General features: G+C 37.3%; 1 protein-coding gene across 19 annotated transcripts in view; it reads right to left on the bottom strand.

Annotated features, from left to right (window-relative positions):
• Nucleotides 1-22,625, bottom strand: part of LOC135306386 (poly(rC)-binding protein 3-like) — a 498,603-nt gene that overhangs the window by 245,408 nt on the left and 230,570 nt on the right. For 3 of the 19 annotated variants that reach the window (XM_064430248.1, XM_064430236.1, XM_064430281.1), the window contains one exon: nt 3,818-3,907. The exons of the other annotated variants lie outside the window; for them this stretch is intronic. The gene's annotated coding sequence lies outside the window, so the exon portion shown is untranslated. The remainder of the gene's footprint in view (nt 1-3,817; nt 3,908-22,625) is intronic. 19 annotated transcript variants of the gene reach the window in all.

Genomic DNA, 22,625 nt, shown 5'->3' with positions numbered 1-22,625 from the left:
GAACATCAGTTACCAGTATCACTGATTTAGGGGGAAAAAAAAAGTTCAAAAAACCCCAGAACAAACCAAACAAAACAAACTTGAAAGAGCTTTGAAAGACTCCAGTTTGGACTTCAGGACTTAGCCTGTTATAGTTTCAGTCTATGACTGTTGCATTTGACATCTGATTATCCAGAACTCTCGAGTAATATTCAGAGTGGAAAACACTAGATGTACCAGGAAAGCTGTTTTTATAATAGAACCATAATTCACCAATTTCTCTCAAGATCAGTGACCTTAAGAATTGTATTTTGAAAGAAATTACAAGACCCAGTGGTAATGGATGCAAGACAGAGTTACATAAAATACTAACTCAGCTGCTTTCCTCATGGATCCTTTAAAATCTGTGATCCCTGAAATTAAGTATTTCTAGATATTATGAAGTGTTCAATTTACTAGTGCAGTTTGTATCCTCTGTCAAACACAAAATAAAAGATTCCCAGAGTTCATAAACTTGTCAAATGCAAGAGCTGGCATAGACATACGTGGGTTTCTTCTAACTATCAGGTTCTAGAGAGCTTTAATTTCTGAGAATGTTTTTCCCCCTAGCTTTTTATCTGCTCTTGTATGTGCATGCTGCTCTGGCTCTACTGTACTTTTGTTGACATAAAGCCTAAGATATATATAATAGAACAACAAGAAGTTCAGCCTCTGTATAATCTTTGTATAACCTCTGTGTTACAGGGTGGAAGATGTTTCCTTTGAAGTAACTTCAGTTTTATAAACATAAACATTAGGAAGCTGAAAAACATGGGGAAACAAGTGAAAATAATGGTCATGCAGAGGTCAAGTGATAGAAAACTGAAAACATGAGTGACTGCAGAGCTCTACAAGAGAAGCTATTCAGGACACAAAAAAAGAGGAAAAGCTTCAGAGACTGTACCTACTTGAAAGTCAAGATTTAAATTAAAACAAGAGATGTTGTAGGAAGCAGGTGAACAGAGCTGACATTTTAGGGAATTAAACAGAACCTTAAAATGGAAATAGGGAATAAAAAAGTAGTGCAAAAGTATGATTTAAAAACAGTTTTAAGAGAAAAAGAAGAAAGCACATAAAGTGAATTTTTAGTAGGTTTGAAGATCAGCTATCAAGAGAAAAATCAAAATATTAACACTTAAGGAGATGATGAGGGCTACAAAACATGACTCCCAAATAGTATGGACAATGTTAAAAGTCATTGGGAAGATGAAAAGGACTTTTCTGAAGATGTCAAGTGAAAATATCACTATAATACAGCAGCACCTTAAGTAAACAGATGGTCAGGGTCAAGTATAACAACTGCATCAGCTACACCATTTCTACATTGTCAGATGAAGCATTTCTGTGTTTAGCTCTTAGCCCAAGTTGGGACAAAACTAAACTGTGCAGAACTCTGATTAGTACATGTGTGTTACTGCCAGTGCCCAGAAAGAAGACTTAAGGAAATATTTGCAACTAAAATCTCTCCAAATCACAGAATCAGAGAATATGCTGAACTGGAAGGGATCCACAAGGATCATCAAAGTTCAAGTCCTACCCTTGCAAGTACACCCCAGGAGTCACACCATGGGCCTGAGAGCATTGTCCAAACACTTCTTGGACTCTGTCAGCCTTGGTGCTGTAACCATTCCCTGGGGAGCCTGTTCCAGTGCCCAGCCACCCTCTGGGTGAAAAGCCTTTTTCTAAGATCTAACCTAAACCTCCTCTGATCCAACTTCAGACCATTCCCTCAGATCCTGTTACTGTCACCAGAGAGAAGGGTTCAGTGTCTGCCCCTCCTCTTCTCTTAGTGAGGAAGTTGCAGACTGCATTGAGGTCTCCCCTCAATCTCCTCCAAGCTGGACGGACCAAGTGACCTCAGCTGCTTTTCATTCAGCTTCCTCTCCAGACCCTTCACCATCTTTGTTGCTCTTCTTCGGACAACCCCAATAGTTTAATGTTTTTCTTATATTGTGGCACCCAAAACTGCCCCCACCACTTGGGGTGAGGCTGCCCCAGAGCAGAGCAGAACAGAGCAGGACAGTCCCCTCCCTTGCCTGGCTGTGATGCTGTGCCTGATGCCCCCAGGACAGGGTTGGCCCTCCTGACTCATGGTCAACTTCCCCTCAACCAGGACTCCCAGGTCCCTTTCCATGGCACTATTTCCCAGCAACTGCTTCCCCACTCTGTCCATACATTCAGGGTTGCCTCACCCCAGCTGCAGAATCTGGCATGTTCCTTTGTTAAACTTCATGAAGCTGGTGATTGCCCAGTCCTCTAATTTGTAAGGAATTATACCTATAGATATAGATATGTATATATATATGCAGTGCACACCCCTTGGATAACCACAGTAGTTTTGTTTACAGAAGCAGCATAGGTTTCTTTTTGCAGTCAAAGATATTAGATAACCTCTTTGATGTCAGGTATGTTCAGCCAACATCTGCAGTTTCTATGAAATATATAAAATACCAGTGTGATATGACTATGGATGCACATCTTCTGCTTTATATTTTGACAAATGTATTCCAACTTCAATTCTACTTAAGCATTCAGTTTTAATTTAGAAAAAAAGCCATATAAATTATCTTCAATAGATTTTAGCACCAACTTCCTTTGAAGGAGAAACTAATATAGAAAACTTCTGCAATGGATATTTACTACAAATTTTTTCAATAATGATTTAAATATTTCAATCAATATTGTTTCAGAGCATGTCCCTAGTGAGATCATCATTCCCTAGTGAAGTCATCAGCTATTCAGCACCGCAAGCTCATCTACAATCCTAAATGAAATCACATGATATCTATATGGAACCAGTCCCATTTTTTTTAGCAAATAGGCATACTGAAATTTTCAAGGGAGAAGAAGCAAGTCACAAAAATAATAGTTCAGAAACATATAAAAATTAACTCCTGATTTTAAAATCAGACTATCAGAATGACCATATTTGATCCTGTTTAACTATAGCCCAGACTGTATTGAGACAATGCTTTTATTTTTTTTAAAATTTCCCTTTGTTACAGGAAATTTGGATACCAAGATGAGAAAATTTTAAAAATTTCTCAGGTTCATCTTAGTGTCACAACTGAAACCAAGCTCAAGACTCTTCTAGAAAATCTTATTACTGTAATCAACTAATGATGTCACCAACTACAACATAGACACAGGGCCAGTACTGAAACTGCTTTAATTACTGTTTGAAGCCCCATGGAAGATGTGATAAAGCACTAACAATCTGGGATTTCCACACCCTTAAGTGATAATCTGCAAAGCTCTAAAATTTCTGTATGTAGCTACTCCAGCATAAAAGCCAGAAAGATAACACCAAGAATTTACACAGCATCACTTTTGACTTATATAAGTACAAAAAAACCCTCATAAGTTTATTACTACAGGTGCAAGTTATTTTGCTTAAATTGGTAAAAAAATCCCCCAAATATATAAATTTAGAGAATAATAGGTGAAGAACGTTAATAATGATCTTTAATTGAAATTTTATTTTTTCATTTTTCAATTATATTTTGAATGAGAAAGTATTGCTGAGAATGCCAAATAAGCAAAAAAGACATTAATTAGCTAAATAAAACTACATAGCAAGATAAACAAAAATGAGAATGAAATGCTTCTAAACTTAATTTAGGCAGAGGGCATAATAATTTTGAAACTTAATAAAAGGTAAACAGAGTTTTAAGAGTCACTTTTCAATTCAATTGACATGTAATATGCTCCATTTACATGCAAAACCTATCTGGGCTAAATAAGCTACCCACAGTTGGAAGAGGTTCAATTTTCCAATTATAGCTAATAGACTTCTTACTGTAAATTGAGAGAAGAATCACGTGCAGTATAACAGCTTGTGGTGGCCAGGTAAGTTGAGAAGGAGCAGGTCATCAATAACAAGCAGGATCTGGAATAGAAAGAGCAGCTGTTTTTCAAATGGGGGGAAACCAGTGCAGAGAGAACTGCAGGGACAGATCCTGGGAGCTGCTGTGTGCATCAGGTGTGCAGGGTGGGTATGGGAGGAAAAGGAGGAAATAAGGTGAGAATCATTTAGCACTCAGCTACAGCCAGGAAGGGGATGATTTTCCTTCTCTGCTGCATTTGACTCATGTAGAGGCACTGAAGCCAGAGACACCATGTCAGAGTAAAGGAATGGACACAGAATCACACAGAATCATATTCTGATTTTTCAGATTTTAAATCCATATTCTTGGAGAGGGTAGCAGTCAAAAGAACCTAAGAAGCAAAAGATTAAATTAGCCTTTCTGGAGGATTACTTTTCAAACTCTATGAAGACAGAAAATCATAATAATATCCAAATATATCTTCATGTATGTTATACCCTTTAACCTTCACTAAAAATACAGGTGTTATTTCAGCTCTTCTACCATCATTACAGGGATTCTTCAATCAGTTTTGCTTGTCAAGGGCCCTGCTTGGATAGTCAGGAGGAGTCAGGCTGCTTCATCTGGGTGGTGTTTCAGAAGTGTCTCTGGCTCCAGCCACAGGCACACATTCCAGGCTCTGGAAACCCTTCCTTGTATTAGCCATCCTTATCTCCCTGTCTCAAACTGAAGCCTCAGAGATATGTTGTGCCCAGAAAATGCAGGAACAAAGACGTGGAGCAGTCCATAGGGCATTTCATGCTACAGTCAGCTGCTCTTGGCTGAGCAATATGCAGAGACCTCCAGAGAAACAAAAGCCTACTGCACACACACCTACAGTGTTTTACAGGAAGGCCAGGCAGGATTTGCACTGTTCTCTGATAGGATTTCATAAGAGGTGAGAAATGCAGATTTTCTAGAATAACCTTAATTATTAGCTGTGTTAATTGTGTTCTGCACTGTGTCACAAGGGAAACCTCTCCCAGCAGTATCTTAAAAACAATTAACAGGAGAAAACTTTTTTTTTCCTGCTACTGTTACAGGTGCAAGTGCAGAATCTGTGTAGAAAAGGAAAGAAGGAGAGGGGAGAATGGGTTGCAAACAACATAAATGATTCACAGCTAATTTATTTACTTATTTTGTGTAATAAGTAATTTTATATTCTTGTTGGGTTTTGTTTGGTTGCGGGTCTTTTTTTTATTTTTTTTTTTTTGGGGGGGGAGGCTTTCAGATTTAAAGAATAAAAATGAGATATGCAAAAGATTGTGAAAATGTTATTTTACTAGCCTGTACAATTCATATATTCAGCCAGTGTCATGATAAAAATGGGAGAAGCAACAGCAATAGAGGTAAGAAATAACTGAAAATACATGAAGGAAAGGAAAGGTAAGTAGAAAGAAATTAGGGCTAGACAGAGCACTATGTCTTATCATGGTACTATCTTTTGATGTAAAGGTTTCCACTATCTGCTTCAACAAAAGACTGTCTTATACAGCCTAAGAAAAGGTTAAGTCAGAAGGCAAGGGCAAAAGTGGAATGTTGATACAAGCAAAATATATTATTTTGTGAAAGGTGTGAGAAGCTCTCCTTCATTGTTTTGTTCTAACTGAACTTTGAGAGAAACACATTTTCATGTGAATCCAGGATTTCTTCTGCAACTTGTCAAGTGTTTTTCCCAACAATTAACATCAAAGTGAGAGTGCAGATAGATTAGAAGGTTACCCAGCCTCAGTCAGGATTTATAACTCTTGATAGCTAAATGACTTTTTAATTTTTTTTTTTTTTTAATAATACACCTTGTATTGGAAACCTGAGGTTTCCAGTTTTGAGTCTTCATCTCTGATCTGAAAGGTAAGGAAACCTTCAGGCTGACATCATGGGCAGAACAGAGAGGTGGTAGGGCCAAGAGTAAAGGAAGCAAGATTTCAGAGTGTAATCTGAAAACTCACAAGGAATCCCTTCTTGCAGATACTGACATACTGACAGGAGGCACTTGCCTTTTTTGCTCTGCTGTTCACTCTGCACACATGGACAGGGCCCTGTACTTGGGATTCTCCCAGGCTCTTGTAAGGTCCAGCATCACACATGGGCGTGCACATTAATATCACTGCTGACTCACTTTGGCAGCTGAAACTTTGATTGACTGAAGGCGTTTTGCTTTCCCTTTCCTGGACAGTGCTCTATGAGGTCTTGCAGCTCTTTATCAGAGCACTCAGAGGAGCTGAAAAAAACCTGGTCCATTGGCAGAGACACCTCTAGGAACAGCTTCTTCCCAGTGGCCAAAGAACACCACAAAGAAAAATACAAATACTAAGAAAATTGTTCTGAAAATCTTGCCAAAACTTGACATACTGGATTTGCAGAGTTTTTTGCAATTACTGTATTTATTGGAAAGATATTTATAAACACACATACAGTGATTGTATACGTGTGCATATGTATTGCACATATTACTGCGTGTGTGTATCTAATTACACCTGCTATATACATATTTATATAAAATAAAATGAGGCTTTATTATTGCTGAGCTATGTTGCCAGAACTTCAGGTTGCAATTTAGAGCAGAAATGACAGGAAATCATGAGGTAACTAGCACATTTGCAGCATATAACTTGACCAGGTCTCTTCCAACTACTGTTGCAAATAAAAGATGAGACTGACAAAACACAAATCCATTACCAAACACCTTTCAGCCCATTCTGTCTTTCATCCTGTTTTTCCATTTTACATATTTCTACTTAAAGGCATTCTCCAGTTTATGCTGTTCCAACATGGGATATAACTAACTGGCATTTTTTATGAAAAAAATAATTACATTAAGGGGAAGTGTGTGGAGATGTCTGGAATGCTAATAAACACATCATAAAGTCCTGTTAAATTTTACTATTTTACAATGCTCCTTCCCCAAACTGTTGATTATATACAGCATTTTTGCTGTGTGCTAGAGGCTGACACACAAGAACACACAGGAAAATAAATCTGAAAAGTCAGTCTTGGGCTGAGATTATAACTAAATTTGAGCTGATGCCATGCTTAGTTTAATGACACAACCTGAAACGAAGGCTAGGGAGAAAACCAGAAGAGCTGTACCAGTGGCTGTACAACACAAAGGCAGTGCCCCTGCAGGTCAGGCAGTGGGGCAGAGGATGTGGGCACACTGTGGGATGTGAGGAGTTCCCTGGAGACAGCCAGGGGTGGTTGTGTGAGCCCGAGTCCTTCTGAGACCTGGCCTAAACGGCAGCTTAAGGTTCTGGGTAATATAAACCAGTGTATTTATCTGACCTTATGCCTGTTGAAAATCCAGTCCAATATATTTCAGTTGATAGCAGTGATAAGTTGAGAAACGGATTTAAAATCACCACTCTTGCACTTGATGAATCAGTAGTAATGAAAATGCAACCAGCTGGGGAAAATATCCCTTCAAATGAGAGCTACAATGCTACCATTATGTTGTACATGTTATTAAAAAAATAGCCTAACAGGTTGATTAGCCCTTTCTAATGGAGTCCATCCATTATTAATAAAGCAATCATGTTCTTAAGGTGTGATTCTCAATTATTTCATTAACTAAATTAAAAATTAAACAAAGATGAAGAGAGAAACACTTTAGCTTCCTTAGCAGCCCTGGAGAGAAGAACCTTTTTCTCCCACAGAGTATTTACTGAATTGTTTGACAAATGGAATAACCAGCCATTACAGCTAAGGATTTTGGCTGGTGAGCCTATACCAACAAACCTACCAGGTTTGTTCATTAAGTCTGACTTATGGAAAGGCTAAAAGAGTACATCATCTCAGCAGTAGGAGAATGCAAAAAATTAGGTGCTTTGTTTGTGAATTGGCTTCATCTAGAAACGGGGATGAAAACCTCCTGTAAAAATGCTTCATCTTCTGGAAAAGGGAAAAAAGCAACTTTCTTATAATATAAGCTCAGTAATACTTATGTACAAATCCATTTTTTTCTTATTTATATAAAACTCACAATAGCTTTTTCCCATTCAGCAAATCATTCAGAAACAAAAGAGAGCTGTTCAGGCTGGCTGTCTGAAATGAAATTCTTAAACAGAGCAACAAAACTTGAAAGAACAAGGCAGCTTTTAAAACTCAAGGTGCTTCCCATTCTTCTGCTCATCTTCCCTGTGCTTACACAGACATAACACAGTCAACACATTTCCATTTTCTGACAGACTGGTACCCACTACCCTATGTGAGAGACAGGGATTCAGTTGATGTCCTACCATATGCAAGAGATGCATACTGATTTTTGTAGACCAGATTAATTCAGCTAATCAAATTATTTTTACATACATAGGCAGGAAGGGACAACAGCCTACAGGTTGATACTGAAGCCTTGGCTTACAATAAAATGTGTGGATGAACAATAGCCAAAAGAGGATGAAACCATGTTTATCTGGACTCCTTAACCATTGTCTGCTTATTCCTTTGCTGTTTCTGAAAGGCTCTGTGTACACTGCAGACCTATTAACAGCTACTCTGAAACCAAAACTGCCTGCAGAATATTGTCTATCAGAGACTTCTTTCAAAAGACCTAGGGGCAGGACTGAAGGGGAGCCAGGCAAGAGCTGAAGCAGGGAGAAGTGCATCAGAACAATTCCCCAGCAGCTCCCCAAGCTGCTCTTGCTGCACCCTTGCAGCCAATGCGCTATATCTCTACTTTAGAGAATAGGCTTATGGGACATTTCCTTCCCAAATTCCTTGAGGTGCCTCCCAGGCTGGCGACACAGGTGATCAGCAAGGCATGCCTTCGTGTCAGAAGTGAAGTCACCTTACTCTCTGTGCTTAAACCATTTTGCTGTCACCCAAAGCAAACAGAAAAATTGAAAAAACAGAAAATTGAATTTTTTTTTTCGTATGCAGAGAAGGCAGAGCACAGCATTCAAGAAATATGGTTGCAGGAATGGTGAAATAAATGCTCATTTGTGCTGGCATTCCAAGTGTCTTCTTTTCTTTTTTTTAAAATCTTTTTCTTTCTTTGATTTAAATGCAACTCTACAGTATTAAAGTTCTTTTTATACTCAAGGCTCATGAAAAGAGGGAATAGCTGCAAAGTGAAATAAAAGCAAAGATGCAGTGAATAGAATCTAAAAGTTTGCCCTAACAACACAAAGCAACAGAAAACAAGAGATGTTTCTGGGACAAGATGATGAAGTACATGAGATTCACCTCTATGAAAAAACAGACAACAGGAATATTGTTGTTGTTATTATTATTATTTTTAAATAACAAACCGTATAATTCTTCCAAAAGAATTTTGTATCATCAGACTAAGCTTAACATAATGTTTTCCTTCTGCTGTTGACTGAAAATAGCCTATTAAAGAGTTTATACTATTCCTTCATACTATGGGTTTGTATTACATCCTCAAGCCTTTGCTGTATCCCAGACAATGTCTCTCTACATGTTGAGGCACAGACCCAGGGAAGAGTAGTGCATCAAAACCCTTGCCTTCTTCCAGGCTCTAAGCTGCTCTCCAGTCCAACCACACTGGCAGTAGGGAGTGCTGAACACCCCAAAGCCTATCCATCGTGCTCTCCCTGAGAATTGTGTGGGTGTTGATCCACGTTTCCATGCATTGTTGAGAGTGGAAATGGCATGGCTCACAGTACACTGTGTACACATGTGCTCTCCTGCAGCCTTGCACTAAGTGGAAGATCAGTCATCAGCACAGCCTAAACAGCAGCCACCTGAGCAGCCAGACCAGCAAGCAGTCCTCAGGCTCTGGGAAAATGGCAGGTTTTGTGCATTCCCTTGTGTATGATGCCTGCTTCCATGGCACCCTTTGATTACTGTAACTGTTGTTCCTGTAACTATTACTACTAAAATTTTCAGGACTGAATGAGCCATGATGGCCACATCTCCCCTGCAAGCTTTTTAAGCCCAATTTTTTAATATAACTTGTTTTCAGCATTGATTGTGAAGCAACACTTTTTGGATCCCTGTTGTTTAACATGGGAATGACTCGGGCTGACTAAATGACTGTGGAGTGACTAAGATGCTGAAGTCACAGGAAGGGAGGAAAGGTTTGCTTCTACTAGCATTTTGTTAATGTGCTTCGTATTGCTAACCCTTGACCTCAATCTGTGAATATGATATTTTCAGATTTAGAGCCCTGGGGTCATTTTTGAGGTCATCCATTCTGGTGCTGGAAATTCAATTCGGGCTTACAGTAAGTGACAGAGTTAAAAACTGATGAGATGATAGTACAGCATATTATAGTATTAGAATATCTAATTTCTGATTTATTTTTTTATTGCTGTAGAAGCATATTATAGTATTAGAATATCTAATTTCTGATTTATTTTTTTATTGCTGTAGAAACACATGAATGTGCAGAGGTCAGAGGTCTGAAAAGACTGGAAGAAAATATCCATATCCAGTAAATAAGATACTTAGTTCAACTAATATCCACTGATTACCTGCTAACAAAAAACTAAACTAAACTAAAAAACATTCATAACAACACACAATGTGGCAAGAAAGGAAGTGCTGTATAACAAACATTGATAACTCTGTGAAAGTCAAAGAGATGCTGTGTATTTATGAGCCATGCCAGTAGTGATTCTTTGTAGTCATACTTTGAATTAAGTGATATATTTGTCATTTCAGTATCTCAGAAAAGGCTGAATTAATTCACTCTCTGCTATTATGAAAGAACTGTAATCACAACTCCTGCATCATTACATTATCAGAGAACTAGATTATGAATCCTAATCTTTCCACTACAGATGAGAGAAGTTTTGTCATGAGATTTATGCAAAACAGAATCAGCCTGAATAGTACAAATCAGTATTTCAGCTTGATAAAATGGTCTTTGTGGAAATGTTGACAAGCAGAAAGTGTTACTGCTCCTGCATGTTCAAGCAAAAAGTGGATGAATAATTATTAGAGAACATATTTACTCAGGAAAATTTGAAAATTATGCAACATTTTTTTTCTCCATTAAAATTGCTTCTGATATGTAATCAATTTATTTCAGAATATCTCCTACCTAAGCAGTAATCACTAAAAAAAAAATAAAAAAATTAGAATATGTGCAGATAAAAACAAAGGGGCCTACAACAAACATTTGACTTGGAGCAGCAGTCCCCATTTCAGCAAGTCTGCAGAAATTGGATGCCCTTCTTCTCTTATCTCTATCAATACCTTGCTGGGGAAGTTAGGGAAACTACATATTTTCCCCATCTATCCAATGGATTTTTTGGCATCTTTTATTAGCCAATGTTTCCAAGTCATTTGGGCAACATGTACTAAGAACTTTAGTACCTTACCAGTATAAAAGGAAGAATACGAGTGGCAGTTTTTTATAACTTTTGTTGGCTGAGGTATTTTTTCCATTCATTTTCCTAGATCTGAGAAGAAGTTTTGTATAAAATTTAATCAGAGTGAGCTTTTTGGAAATCAGACAATGGCTGAAATTTTTGAAGTAGAAAACACTCCGACATGATGAAAAGAATTCTAAGTAAAACCTTTCTGAACTCCCTTGCAAAGATAAGGCTTCAAATCAATTATTCAAACTCCTTTCACTAGATCAATGTTTGCATACACAGACTTAACAGGTGAAGTGACTTTTTTCACATGGGAGGATTGTTTCATTGGTTCTTGTTTTGAGCTGCTATTTAGTATGAGGGAGGGATTCTAGACTAGTTTCACTAGATTCCAACATTGACACCATTGGGAAGTCAAAACCTGAGGCTTCCTCTAAATAGGTATTTTCAAGTCTAATAACTAATTAAAAATTAAAGCTTCTCCTGCCTTTTAAATAATGCATTGAGAATTCTTTGTAGCTGCATCTGGGTTTTGAGTTTCTGTAATTGCTTTAAAAATTGCTTTTTGCAACCACTGGGGCTACAGACCAAGATCATGTAAGTTAGTACATGCCGATGAGAATGTGGGAAACAGAGCTGTAGGCTGGTTAAAAAAACAAAACAAAACCCAAACCAAAACAGCAAAAAAAATCTTACCCAAAAACTGATTTTTTCTTATAAGGCATCATCTCTTCCCTGATAGAAGGATCATGATAAAATTTTATGCTCCTTACTTCTTCCTCCCTGTTGTCCTTTCCTTTTCCTTCCCTTTCTTTTCTTTTTCTTCTCTTTCATTTTTTTCTCTTTTTTATTTTATCTTCAGAAATTTTGGCTAAAGAATAGAAGAAGTTTATCTATGCATATGATAGGCCAAGCCACTGTTAAGAAGCGAGTGACTGTCACTGGTACAAGAAGTGGTAGGGTTGTAGGCAGGCACCTTCTTTACAGCAACAGGGATAGAAAGAGGCATATGAATTAAAAAATTCCTTCCTCCACATTCTTTTAATGACAACAAAGAAATTTTTTCCTTTCAGAATAGAACACTGTCTTTCTCCCTCTTCCTCCCACACTGCAGCGTTCTATTCCCCTAATTTCCATTATTAAACTTTGCTTAGACAGAAAAATGCCAATGAAAGAGCACAGAGCCAAACATTATATAAAGAACTCCTTCTGGGAACTACAGACCTCCTAAGATATGGATATGAGTAAATGGAAATTTGAATCTGTGAAAAAGAAAAGGACCTTGTTAAAAAGCACATTAATAACTCAGGAGAATCAAGACAAATCTACAAGAAAACAAGAAGTGCTGTAACCCCAAGAAAAAATTTTATGTGATGAACTTGAAGTAATAAAAGTTATATTCTTCCTAAGTGAACTTGGTTGTATGCTACAAGTTCTAGGTGATTTGATTTCATAAAAAAAACCTTCAAAACCCCACCCCCCCTCAAATCCCCTGCATGGTGATTCATAAGGGTCTCCATTTCTTTATAACACAGCAGTCACAGTTGTTATTGTGGCTGGTTTAATGTAAGGATTTTTTCAGGAAGTTACTGGTATTAGAATTTTATCAGCTACCCATAAAAAAAGTGCTGTAATTTCTCAACTCAGTGTCAACATATCTTTTTTCTAAGACATTTGACAAGTCCCTTACCCCCAGATCCAAATCATAATATTTTATATTTGCTTTTTATATTTCTGCACAATTTTCCTCAGAAGCTGTTTCTGCATTTCCTGATTTACTCAATTTTAAATGAATCCATTTGGTCTTCCTCTTTTGGCAAGAGCAAGGTATTCTCAATCATAATAATAGCTAAAATTCATTTGAAAGATAATGAATTTGTTTTCCTAGTTGTACAAAATAGAACTTTATTCTGCTTAAAAATGCCCCTTAAAACTCCAAAATGTCAGTTGTTTCGCAGATCCAAAATTATATAAATACTTTTCAGCACATTACAATTATATAGAAGGTGAAAATTTGAATATTAGGTTTTGATCTATTTCTACTGACATCAAATCTACATAATATTTTTTTCAAAGAGAACTAAGAAACAGAACCATACCTACCACCTTATAAATGAAACAGCATTTTACTTCATTACACAGAAGTTCATTAAGAGATGTAAATTGGAGAGTTTTCATTCTGTCTCCCACAGGAAAACCTCTTGCTTCTAGCAGTTTCTTTTAAAATCAGTCATCAGTCTGATTGTCACTAGTTCAACATCGTGTTATATGGAGTTCATCTTCCAGTTTTATAAAGCAGGAGGGAAATTTAAAAACTTGTGATGAAATGTATAAACAACAAAGGATGTACTCTGCAAAATGCTGATAATCCACGCTGAGACACAGCGGAGCCAATGTAATGACCAAAATGTCAACAAAAGCAGTCTCTGACAGGTTTCTTGTCTAAGTGATTTTCCAATGTTCTGTTGAGTCTACATTTTGCATTTGCAACATCCTCCATCAAGAAGTTGTATGTTCTGTCATTCTGGTCAAGAAGTCATTAATACAGCTCAAGTAATACATTCTTCCTGTCCACACCTGGAATTTCAGTCCACATGAATTATTATGTTATAAATTGCAGTAGTAAGTTGACTACCATAATTGGAATCCGATCTCCTTTCACTTATATTAGTATCAGTATTAAATCTTACACAAATATTTGGCATTAGTGTCAATTTATTGCGTAATTTCCAGTAAGGTGTGGACATTCACTATTACATTCATTTTTCATTTAGTTATGAATTCCTAAGCCACCTCAATTTTTAAACTGACACAATTTCTTTACAAGTACATATACCACTGCCCTGTTTCTTTCTTGGCAATCTCTTTAAAAGATGCTCCACTTTTTAATTTCCTATACATTTGGTAAAGTAGACAACCAAACATTCGCTCAAAGATATGAATGTTTTGTATCCTGCTTTAGAAGCAGTACCCCGAACTTCTGTTCTTGTACCTAGTAGAAAAGTCAGCATCTCAGTTTGTGCTTATTCTCTGGACATCCCAAGGACTACCTGGGGGAAGTCTTTGGCTTCTTCTGTTTTGCTTTGCTAAAAATTGAGCGATGTATTTCAATGAAGCCCTAATTTCTTCAGCCTGGTATACTGTTTTCTACAAATGCTGCAACTGGACATATGCTCTGCTGTGTATATCTGAATAGCATATATGTATGACCTGAAAAAGGTTCAGTTCTTCTATGCTTGGTATTATTAGCAATTTTGCAAGTAATTTTACAAAAGTCAAAGCTTGCTACCACTGTCAGCAGTAGCTGTCTAGAATATTGTGAGTAAAGGACAAACATACTGCTCCCAGACTCCAGTGACTCAAGGATGCCTCAAGCTAAAGATGTTATCTTCCATTTGGAAAACCTTGATGTTCTTCTTCCATTGATTTCTCCAATCTGAATCCATGTAAAGGAACAACTAGCAAAATTGTAAATGTAAAAGTTTTCATCCTTGGCCTGCTCTGAGTGCTCTGTCAGATTTTCATCATGAGCAGTAACTACATCTTGTGCTGGAGCATTTGTGGATCTCAGTTATATATAAAAGACAAGTAGAATTGTGTTTTATCCTTCTGAATTGACTAAATATAGAATGAGACTGAGCAGCACCCCTGCTGAAATGAAACATGGCTTTAATGTTTATGACTACTCTATGGAGTTGAAATTTGGGAAAAGCAAAACAAAAATATTTCTAAAATGCTATGTCACATCCTCCTCAATAGGAAACAACACCACAGAAGTTCAGTGGAGTGACACAGTTTACAGTGTCTCTCCCCAGTTTCTGCCTCCACCCTAAATGCACTGTCATGTACAACACACACCTCAAAATTAAAGACAAAACAAACTTTGTTAAGCTGAGAGACTGCATAATGGAGCTTAAGATATAGAATCCATACATTTAGGGGACACTTAAAAAAATAAGAATTCACCATCTGTTTCTGTATGAAAGAGAACACCAGACTGTACATTCTACACTTTTTCAACAAGGCTACTTCAAAACAATGTGGGATGTGAGAAATGCTCCTTGCCCAAGTACATGGTCCTTGCTCAGCTCCCCCGGTCTTTTGAAAGACTCCTGACCTAGCAAAGCTCAAAGCCTTTGAACTCTGTGTTGGGCATGCTCTGCAGCTATTTTAATAGCCAGGAGGTGTACCCTGAAATAGAAACATGGTGCATTCATGAGCAGCTGTAGAGTGTTCAGCTTTCAAAAAGTGTAAGAAGCACCAGAAACATTTGCCCAACTGCTTCCTTCTAATGTATAGCTTATCATTTGCTCTAGTTCAAAGCTCTAAAACACTGCATCTAAAAATGTAGACATTATATGCATTTAAACCCAAGCTAATGCCTCAGAGTCTCATGAGAGCCTAAATTAAAGCCTAAAGCCTTTTTATCAGCTGGGATAAAGAAAGACCAGTAGTCTTTCCTTGGAGGAAGTAGAGAAAGAGAGGGAATGGAGAGGTAGCTCTATCATCCTGAGGATTTCTTTAACCACATAAATCAAATTTGTATATGGATTTCAAATAAGTATAAATAAGCAGACATGCAGAGAACTATGAACAGAATCTGTTATTTATCTTGAAATTATATGAAGTAGTTTCTTTTATTGTCTGAGACAAAAGTTGCTTTCTAAATCAGCTGGCTAGCATACAATTAGCATTGTGCCAAAACAATATCTAAAGGCAGTTAATCTCCAGAACTAGGGACTTCTCTAGTTTTATAGGAAATTGAACTTCCATCAAACAAAACAGTTTATGATTCTGCTGGAGCAATATCTATTGATGTGAGAAACAGAAAAATGTTCAGGGTTCAATACAACATGGAAGGAAGAAAAATGGCTTACATATCTATCATTTTAACATACAAACTGCTTTAGTAAAGCTCTGAGAAATGACACTCACTAGGAGGCAAGTCATAAGAATTTATTGGATGTCTTCTGCTTAAGCTCTTTCTTAGACTTTTACTATTATATTTAGGTTTCTGGAGCATTTATATTGGAGACTTAAAAAGAAAATCACACTGAGATATTTAGGTTCCTGTAGCACCAATTTCACTAACAATGTCAGCTTCTCTGTGTCTAAAAGCTGACCTGCCACAAAAAGATTTACTTTATAAATTGAATCACTTGTTCCCCTTCATGCCTTGGAATTCCATGGAGGCATTTCAGTTCACACAAAACCAGGGAAATCTAATAGGGAGAAAAACTTCACAGGAAGTGCCTTTGAAACCAGATATCCTCAAGGGAAGGACAATCTATTCTAATTTTTCCACGATGCAGAGTCCACACTGGTTTTACAACAGCCAGTCTGGAGACAGTAGGTATAGGTAAAAGTCTCTGACAGCAGAATGCTGAGACATTTGTGGCTGGAGGAGGGATCCAGCAATGTCAGCATCACAGGCAGCTTCTCTCCCCTGAACAGCCTTCAGTTCTGCTGCTGCCAAACAGGGGAGGCTGAGTTGGAGAACATGGTTACTGTGAGAGAGGAAAGGTCCCCCTAGGCAACTGCAGCTGACATCTTGCCCTTGACAGCATCAGGAGCTCCGTCTACTTTTTCCCAAAGACTTGAGCTGGCTCAGAGAGAAGAGTTGATGTACTGTTTTAAAACACACTGTTTTAAGATAACTGTTCTTTCTTTCCCTGTACTTACTATATAATCAAACTTTCAGCAGACGAAATGAAACATCATTCTGATTACAAGTGCATCTTCAAAACATCACTCCTGAGCGTAATTTCCCAGTGACTAGACAAAGAAAAGCTCTGATTTACCATCTGCTTTTCATTCCTTTCTGAGTGAAGATTATGAGCAAACAGGCCATCTTCATGTCTCCTCAGTTAGCCTATTTAGGTGCCCTGAGTCTTCCCACACATTACTGAAGGGACTACACACACAAGCCATGGTATCTGGGGTTGCTGGGTGACTTCTTTTCCAAGTGCAAGACAGATACATTAATATCTCCAGCAAATGCCTATGCAGCATGGCATTATTATATCCTGCTAGGACTTAATCATAACTGCATAAGGATTCTGAAAGCTATTATTTAGCTGAAGATTATTTTCTTATATTAAGAAGCATTAAAAAGGAAACACTTAAAATTGCTCTCTTTCAAACTTTTCACATTGCTTTCTGCAAGAGCAAGGTTATTAAACAGATACTTATTTTGACCCTTTGAAATGACCGCAATTTAGTAATGAAATTACAGTTCTTCACCTGTCACCATATACCAATTTGTCAAATGCTTTGAAATTAATTTCTGTGCAAATGAAAATGATTGTCACCATTGTACCAACCATAAAGAATGAGTTCAGTGTTTCTTAATAGGATGCAAATTATGTGAGTTTTTTTCTGATAAAAGAATTCACTGCTAAAAAGTAAAGAATTAAAAAAGGTAATACGAAGATGCAGTCAGCAAGACAGCAAATGTTAGAGAAGGACGAAGATGTAAGTGTGAACACAGTAGTATGCTAAGACTACAGAGAAATACCAAAAAGTGCAAGAGTATGGAGTCTTTTTAAACCAGTATCAAGCTTCTCTGAAACAGGCTTCCAAATTATCATTGTATTTTCTGTAGAGGTAAAATAGGAGTCAGTTAATTGCTTTTTTGCAAACTTATAATTTTGTGTAACTCATAGTTTCACATTTTGGCTTACAACACATGAATAGCCAGCTAGAAAAGTGTGGTCCCAAAATTGACACCTGGTCTGTTTAATCACACGATTTCAATTTCAAACCTGGTCACATCTAAAAATCCTCAGTCCAGTGACATCCCAAGTAACCAGATCCCTGTGTGGAGTGGTGATGTTACCGTGTTTGGTCCCTTTCTGTCTCAAAAGGACTGGACAGCAAGAAAGGAAGATGAATCTGATCCAAACTGTCTACTTGTTCCCAAACTGCCTTTAAGAAGTAGCCAGAAAATATAGTGCCTAGATCATCCAGCACATATATCTTTTGTTCAGATGTACATTTTAAAGTTTATCTGTCTACATTTTTGATTATCTGAAATGTGGCAAGAGTAGAATATGGAAAAGAGACCCAGTTTCCCACAAGATGCCTCACAGGAAGTTTTAAGACTGTCTGCAGAAATCTTCTATTTTACAGGCTCATAGGATCAGTCCAGTTGGGAGGGACCTCAGGAGGTCTTTGGACCAATCCCCTGCTCAGAACAGGGTCAGCCATAAGGTCAGACTGAATTTCTCAGGGCTTCTTCTAGGCAGGCCTTGAAATCCTCCTGCAATGAAGACTTTGCAGCAATGGTGTTCCCATGCTGTTTTCAAAGAGAAATAGCTTTTTGCTATATCTAGCAGTCTAAATCTTCCCTTTCCCTTCATTTTCCTACCATATACCTCAGTGAAGAGCTTGGCTGTGTTTCCTTGCAAACCTCCTCAATAGGTGTTGACTGGTCAGTGTTAGCTTTCCACTCTTCCTCAGGGTGAACAAACGCCATTCCCTCACCAAATGCACCAGTTTCCTGGCCATCTTGGTGATTCTTCACTGAATGTGCTCCAGTTTGTAATTTCCTTTTTATTAGCAGCCCAAGAAACACAGGAATAATCTCCTCCTTTGATCTAACTGCAGTCCTGTTAATGTTTTAATATTACCTGCCTTCATTGCTGCTAGGGCACACTGCTGACTCACAAGCAGCTTCCTCTCCACCAAAATTTTGATCAGTCACATATTGCTTAGTCCTCCTTTATTCCTTTCAATGCTAATAGTTTCTTCCAAGAACACAGGCTGAAAGTTTGGTGCTCCTGAAAGCTGTGCCAAAAAATGGCATCATGTTAGCAAACCAAGTGATTTCCTAAAGGGGATCACAAATAGCTTAAACAGACTATGCCACATATCTCTACTACAGCCATTCAAGTCCTATATTTAACAATTAAAGCATATCTCAGTCCCAGGCAGGTTAAAAAAAGACATAAATGATAGGTTAATTTGATCCATATTTCAAACAGAAGAGATGTGTAAGAAGTGGAAGAAGCAAAATAACATCTACATCCAACTGTAAGAAAAATAAATGACAGTAACTACTAAGGAGGGACACAAGATAAATAGCTCCTTATTTTTAATCCTTAGTATTGTTGTTCTTTTTCTACTGACAATTACTCTTAAGACCTTATAGCAAACAATAGTTTAATATTTCAACTGTTTCAACAGGACAAGGAGAAAAAAAACCCTCATTCACTGAACACAACCAGAGTTATTATGCTAAAACTGGGATCTGTTGACCTTTTCTTTCTTTTGAGAGTGCTAAATAGACAAAAAGGCATTGAGGAGGGAAGGTAATAAGACTGTTTAACTTAACATCATTGATTCAGAGGTCCAAGCATCTCAAACTCCCTGGTCCTGGTCATCTTTAATGAATGCAAGTTTAAGAATCCTCAGGTTGATCACAAGCAAGAGTTTTTCCTTACATAAGAAAGTGTTGTTGCTTAGACAATCACTATGCATCTGTCTGCTAGTAGTAAAGAACACTTTGTAGGACTAGAGGGTTCAGCATTGATTTTATCATATTGTAAGGCTCAGACTCTCAGATCTTTTAGGACTTTTAAAACCTTGTGATCTGCACAAAGACAGTACTGAATATTCCATTTCTGCTAGGTTAAACCCAAAGTGGGTTGAGGGTATCAAAGTGGGCTTTCATCTGAAAGTCCTTGCTTAAGGTCATAGCAACCAGGCAATTTCTTATATGTTTTTTCTTACTTACTGAACTCAAAATACCTATTTGATTGCATGCCTTTCTTCAGAGACTTCTACATTCTCCCCAGGTCTCTGCACGCCCCCTTAAAAGCACGTCCATTCATTGGTTACCTCCAGGCCCGGAATTACATTAACTTCTGCCAGAAGGTCACGATTATTCAGATCTCATCCTTTTAGTGAAAAGAAATTAATTCCAAATATTTTCACCTTCAGTGCACATGGCATATATTAAGTGAGTGCATCTACACTTTACTGTACTGTGTCAGATTACTCTCACTTCAGAGATATTCCTGAATTTTCTATTTGGTTCCTGTTTATCTTTTCATGGGCTCCTGAAGAATCAGTTGCTAATGGCTTCTGTATACAGGGACACAAATTTGTCTTTTTTCTATTTAATGTTTCTATTAAAGTGCATTGTGAATCATCATCATCTCAGACCAAATTGCTCTTGAGTGAAGAAGGAAATGAGCAGGGTAAATCTCCTGTCTCCTTGTGTGATTAGATGCATGCAAGTTGCAGCAGAAGGAATACGACTCAGTTATGACAAACATAATGAAGATTCTTTATTCAGGACATTGAAGACTGTCAAATCCCCTGCTTCTTCTTCAGTCTTATTAAACAAAATGCTGTTACCATCCTAAGAATTCTTTTATGCCCATGCAAGTTGTGCAAAACTTCTGAACAGAACTTTGTCAACAGTAAGTATAGCATTTTTTAAATTAATTTCCCTGTTCGGGATAAATACCTTTAAATCTTCAGCAACAGTGAAAACTCAGTCTGTCATCATTAATAATCACTTATCCCTCAATTATTTTCAAAAGCTCATGTAATAGTTTTCATCACTTTAGAAGATGCAAAGCTCTTCTAGCATTCATTTTACTGTCAATATCAGCTTTCCAAATACCTATCATTTTGAATGTCACTATTCTTTTCAAATTGTTAGCATTTTAAAGCTGTCCTATTTATATGTCCTCAATTCAAAACTAATAAAAAAATGTTTTGCCTTCATCATATTGCTCTGCTTTGAAGATATAGGTGTATCATTTATTGCTCACAGAGTTCTAGTAAAATCTAGAAATAATCCCTAAAGCAAACACTACATCTAATCACTACTTTTCTTCAGACTTTGTGCCATACAGATAGGGAATTCCAGCTTGAATTGCATTACAATTATTGCTGTTTATTTGACTAAAGTGCCAGAGTTAGTGGAGTCAGATTTCAGTCATATGATATGTCGAGAGCATCTCTAAGGAAATCTAGAGTTGTTCTACTCAAATATGTGTCAGTGGAATCAGAGTCTGCTGGTACTATATCTGGAAATCCTGATTGTTATGGTTTGCCAAAAGTCCCAACTGTAAGATAACCACGCTGGCTTAAACATTCTGGCTGTCTGGAAGCTGTACAAACATAAATAAACACCATCAACTTTTCAAATGCTATCAAGAACCATTACATCATCCACAACAGGATTCAGTGCAGTTTGGCTAAAAATGTCGTTAAATAGATTTTCTAAGTACTTCAGCCTTCAAGTAACACAAGAGGTGGACTGACATAATCATGCATTATTCATGTGCAGTCAATGGCATTGTAAAAAATCAGATACCTTGTCTGAGAGACTGACTATTCTTTTGAGAATATCAGTTGAACAGCTACTGCATTTTAAGACAAAAGCCTTTCAATGAACAAAAAATACAAAACTCCAGTAATGATATCTGTATCTATGTAATATAAGTCTATGTCTACAGGCACAAACCATCAATTTGGTATAATGAAAAGAGTATAAAGTTCATAGTCTTGAGAAAGAAGAGAATTATATGGATGCCCTGAAGTATCAGAGTGTAATAAGTCCTAAAACTCTCACAATCAAATGCAAAGGACCCACACAACCAGAGGCATTGATATTTATATGACCAGGAATTCAAAAAATATAAGAAAACAACCCAAATATCTTATGCTATTTAATTATATATCAGTATAAAACCAGGCTATTAACTACAATAAAGTGAATCTATCAGATACTTAAGGTTAATATTGAAGAGGAATAAGCACTCAGCAGACTATAAAAGCTTATATGCAGAAGTTAGTGCAGCCAACTAGTATGTCTAAGCAACATCAGCTCCACAAGATTCACACTTTATCACAGTCAAGAGTCCTAGCAAGTCTGCTCTGCAGCACAACACAACAGCACTCATGATCAAAGCAAGAAAATCAGACTATTTATTGTTCTTCATGTTCAGGTACAACTTTAATAAATATATGCCATGGCACTTCATGGTGCAAAGAGAAAAATTAATGAAATGTTAAAGATGTATTACTATTCTGAAACCAAATTTGTCACCATATAATAAGGTACAACTGTACCTTCCCAACTGTAACCTTCTCTCTGTACTTACAAATCAAGAATGGACAGCAAAACAGAATTATCTGGGATGTTAATGTCCAGCAATGTCTGCCTGACCAAAGGCCTGACAGACTTGTTCAATATGGTAAAGTGATTAATGAGTGACTTGGGCATCTCTGCACCCACAGATCTAAGGGAGATAGTGTAGTGACCTCAGCCACCCAGTTCGAATTGCAAGCATAGAATTTACTATGCCCCATAAATTGTTCTGCAGAGAGAAAAATTTTTGTACAGTAGTTCCTAGGTAGTCCACTTAGGAAAAAAAGCAATATCTGGTACTCTAAGATAAGAATCTATCTTATGTTACTTTGCTTTTATAAATCTTTA

This window comes from Passer domesticus, chromosome 1 (genome assembly GCF_036417665.1).
Source record: "Passer domesticus isolate bPasDom1 chromosome 1, bPasDom1.hap1, whole genome shotgun sequence".
NCBI classification, from domain to species: domain Eukaryota; kingdom Metazoa; phylum Chordata; class Aves; order Passeriformes; family Passeridae; genus Passer; species Passer domesticus.
The sequence above is the reverse complement of the archived record's forward strand: the minus strand, read 5'-3'. Positions and strand labels throughout refer to the sequence as shown.